Below are 4,520 nucleotides of genomic sequence, written 5' to 3' on the forward strand. Positions count from 1 at the left end.
CTGTGGATGCGGGCACACAGCTCACCTACATGCCGGATGAGTAACGTGGGTAGGCAGAGACGAACCGGAAAGACGCACTGCATCATTACAGGGCTGGAGGAACGTGTGCTGTGGAGGGGAGGATGCCAGGGTCATGCTGTCACTGGAATCTCCATACAGGATCAAAGCAGTGGTCCACCTTATTTCACGTCCCCTTACCATCACTGCCTAATAACAGGTATTTTGCAAAAGCCTGGGAGAAGCAGGATGGTGGGTATTTATGGAATAGTTATGGAATAATTTAGGTTGGAAGGGACCTCAGGAGCTCATCTCATGCAACCCCTCTCTCCCTTGAAGGAGAGCTAACGTCAGTATCGGAACAGGTTTTCTTGTCCTTCTGGTCACCAAATGACTTGTTCCCAGTCATCAGCAGGCTCAGAAATTACGCTCCCCATAACTCAGCATGCAGAAATGCTACACGGAGAGCCTCTTTTGCACACTGCTAGAGCACCCTGAAGAGGTCTGGAGAAATTCCTGAAGAACACAAGGTCTCTGCCCCAAGAGACCTGAAGGCTTGGTTTAAAAAAGGTACAACGAAGGCAGACAAGACATGCACACACACATCGGCGAGGGCAAACAGGAACCGTGAGGGCTTTCCACACACAGCAAACAACATGGAAAAAGGCATGAGGAGTGGGAAGAAAAGAGGGAATCAAGGAAGGATTTTCAGCCCCAGACAGGTTGCTGGTATCCTCTTAATTTAAGTCACTTATTTCACCTTCATGCAACACAGTCCCTGCAATTCTGTCCTGTTATTGCTCCCTTCTTGCACTACGAGACTCTACAGTTCCCAGTGAGCATCTCCAGCTTCTCATCTGATCCCAGCCTGGGCTACCACATCATCTAGCTCCTGAAATGCTGATCCTTTCAACATCATCCAAACAAGCACTACATGTCACTTTTGGAAACCAGAAGTCCAGAGCAGCAAAAAAACCCCAGATGGCTCTGGGCAAAGCACTGGAAGAAGCCCCCTGCACACCAGCCGAGATTAGCTTGTTCAGCTGGGTCTAGAAAACCTCAGAGGAAGAGACAAATAGCAGAGATGGAGCAAGCCATCCGACAGGAGCCATGGTAGTCTGCAGCACATGCTGGGCAGGGCTGTGTGCTGGGCATGGCCCCCCAACATGGCCTTCCCTTAGTCTTACTCTCCTTGCTTGAAGCAGAGATGGTTGAGAGCCAAAGGAGCCTCTTGGACAGCATTAACCCAAAGGCTTGGGGTAGAAAGTCTACAAACAGCTCTTGGAAGAACATGAGATAAGAACTTGTTTTCCTTTCCATGAACACATGCTAAAGAGGAGAAGGGGTGACCAAGACACCTGCCGTGGCCAGAGCTCACTATGTCCCACCATGGTCTCAGCTGCTGGTTTGCTTCTGGCAGAGCATCTCTCCCATGGGTATGTGCCACATCCACATGCCATAGTCTCCCCCTTCATCAGAAGAGCAGGAAAAGATCAGGCCATCACCAGGGTGCAATACACCACCCACCATCCCCACGGGAACCTGCACTGCCACTAATCACGCTGCAAGCTCTGCGTGGCTTTGAGGGCAGCCCCTGATACCATTAGTGCAGAGCATCTTGGCACAGTCAGTTTTTACCCCCCCCCCGCCATTCCCCTGGCTATGTTATAACCCTGCACACGATGTACGCCCAGGTCTCCTGAGCAAGCCTGAGAAAATCTTAAGCGGAGAGCTCATTTAGCTTCTTATCTGATGAATGCTCCCAGGCCACTCACCTACCCTCCCCAAGCCTGCCCATAATTACGTCAGGTGCCTCCTTCCCACTTGGCATCAAGTGGGACAGGTGTATCTTCAGCGAAGAAATGTAAAGCTTGAAAAACAGGTTTTAAAACCCAGAGGGCATGGGGATGCACGCTGAAGCTTTCCCCACAGGATGACGGCATTGCATTGTCGCTCTGGCTGCGGGAGTTTCTCTGCATAGCAGCAAGAAAAAGAGCAGGGTGAGACCCAGCGGCTGCGTTTGGAGGACCGGGAGCACGCGGGTGTTTCTGCAGCCATCTCCCCCTTAACACTGCCATGAAACCCACAGCGGAGGGCAAAAAGGTCTACAGACTCTCCTAGTGCAACCTTCCAGCTGTCCTACCAGGCAGAGAGGAGTCAGCATCTACAAGCTCTTTCTCTTTATCACCTCCTTCCCTACAGGAATCAGATTGCTGGAGCTGTTTCAGTATGACGGCAGTGTCCTACGAGCCCGCACCATAAATCAAGGCTGCCAAGCGCCGGAGCACCTCCTTTTCCTCCTTCCATCCCTGATAGTGTTAACATGCTCTGCACCTGCCTGCACCCAGGGCTTTGGGAGCCAAGCTGCGCACCGGAGAAACTAACCTCTGATCCCTAAGAACAGCCTCCCTTAAAGGCAACGAAGCAAATCCAAAGAGAAAAAGCACCTATAACACACTCACTATCTCTTACGTAGATTAAAGCAGCTGGGGCAGGGATGGAGCGGGGACTCGCTCGTATTCATGCCAAGAGAAGTAATTTCAGAAATCCAGAGCCACAATGGGTTTCCAGCCTTTGGGGAGGTCTTTTTGCAGGGACGTGGCTGCGGGGGGAGAAGGTAGTTTTCTTCCACCTCCTGAGATCCAATTTGGCAGTGTGGGACAGACACTACTGCAAAGTCCTACCCAGCCCTCGGGGGTGTTTTGGTAGTAATAGGGGCGTTGCATTTAATTTTAAGTGAATTTAAGCTCTCCGAAGGCAGGCACCTCAGGAGCTTTCTCAGCAAGGTGCCTGGCACTCAGCAAAAACACACTCCGCAGACACACACTGCGCAGTATTTGCAAGAATAATCTCCATGCAGAGCCCCCAGTGAACACTCCTACGGACTCTGGCCACTTTGCTCAGCTCTCCCAAGCCTAGCTGAGGCTAGATTTTAAACAGCAATGCTAGATCCAGGTTTTCCTTCCCTGCTCCCTACCTGGTGTCAAGACAGGGACAACTGAAAGCCACGGGGGGCAAATCTGTTGGGTTAAAAGCCTTTTCGTGTGAGATGATGCCATCTCAGCTCGTCGACTCTCCAGCCCCAGGTTTGTGCTGCTCAAATACGTTGCCGATGGGCTGAGGGCAGGAATTTCTGCCTGCTGCCATCGCAAAGAGGCGTTTGGGCATCCTTCTGCTGTTCACGCACCCAACTGTCCTCTCTGGTCCCAGCCATTTGGACAGTCCTACACATCCAGGCTGTGCCAGGCAAAATTGGGGACAAGGCACCTGCAAAGCCCTTGCAGGCATTTTAAAATTCCAAATACCTCCAGCTATGGCCGGGAGGGTTTTCTTGGTGCTGCAGCTTATTTTGTTTTGGGAACCATTAACAAGCAAAACCAAAGCAAGCGCAGGAACCCCCAGCCAGACCCAAAACCCCAACAAACCTCTTCTGCAGAGAGAGTCCTCCCGGCACAGACGCCCTCCAACAGTGCGAGCAAACCCCGTCTGCCAGAGGTAAGGCCAAACCCATAAGCACCAATTCCCGTGCATCGAGTCCTTCTGACAACAAAGCTCTCCGCAGCCGCGTTTGGGCGCGTAGGCAGCCGTGCCCCCAGCCTTTTGCCTTAGCGCAGGAGGATGAGACAATACAGGCGAACGTTAAACACCACTCCACGGCGGGCAAGCTGCTTTCAAGGTTAATATGGCCCCTGGACCGCCAGGCACAATCCTCAGCGCTACCTGTTCAGGGCTTCTTGGGCATCCCAACCATCTCCTGGGGGTTGTCTGCCTTTATACCCCAAATCAGAGGGAGACTTAAACCTCTGGCAACTGTTCCCGATGGATTTGTCATCGCTAGCTGCTTGGGACAGGGACAGTCTCTTCCACACATGCTTATGCAGCGCCCAGCTCCCACCAGGGAGCTGTTGATAACTACCGCAATACGGAGGATAAATGCATCCGTGCCCAGAAAAATCCAAATATCCTTAACAGAACAGCACAGCGCAGCACCGCGTCCTGCCTTCTAACGAAACCGCAAATTACTGACCTGTGCACAGAGCTCCCCCAATGCAAGCTGAAGCACTGACATCAGCTTTTGCTGTTGCTCAGGAATTTAATTCTGGGGGAGGAGAGAAGGGAGGGGGGAGCAGGAAGGAGAAGGAACTTATTTATCAATAAGGGAAATAACCAGGAATCTTTAAAAACAACCAACGCTCAGCACCGAAAGCAACATTTATCACTAAACGATAACCGAGGGGGGGGAGTGGGGGGGTGATCAATCGCTCCATGCACATTAGGGGAGGTGGAGGGGATTATTTTAAACGGGCAGCTTAACTCATTAATTGCTAGCAGCGCCTTTGGAGCCGCGGCAGTGAAGTGTTGCATGAAAACCCCCGCTGCTGAACACATGCCGGCTTCGTTTAAACGCCAAGGACACAGGGCGACACTCCAACCTCTTTCATCATCAGAAAAACCACAGCGCTGTTAACACCGGTTCCTCAAACACCAGCCCTCAGCCCCCAAGAGAAAAACCCACCATAACC

The sequence above is a fragment of the Charadrius vociferus genome, unplaced genomic scaffold (genome assembly GCF_000708025.1).
Source record: "Charadrius vociferus isolate BGI_N301 unplaced genomic scaffold, ASM70802v2 scaffold179, whole genome shotgun sequence".
NCBI lineage: Eukaryota > Metazoa > Chordata > Aves > Charadriiformes > Charadriidae > Charadrius > Charadrius vociferus.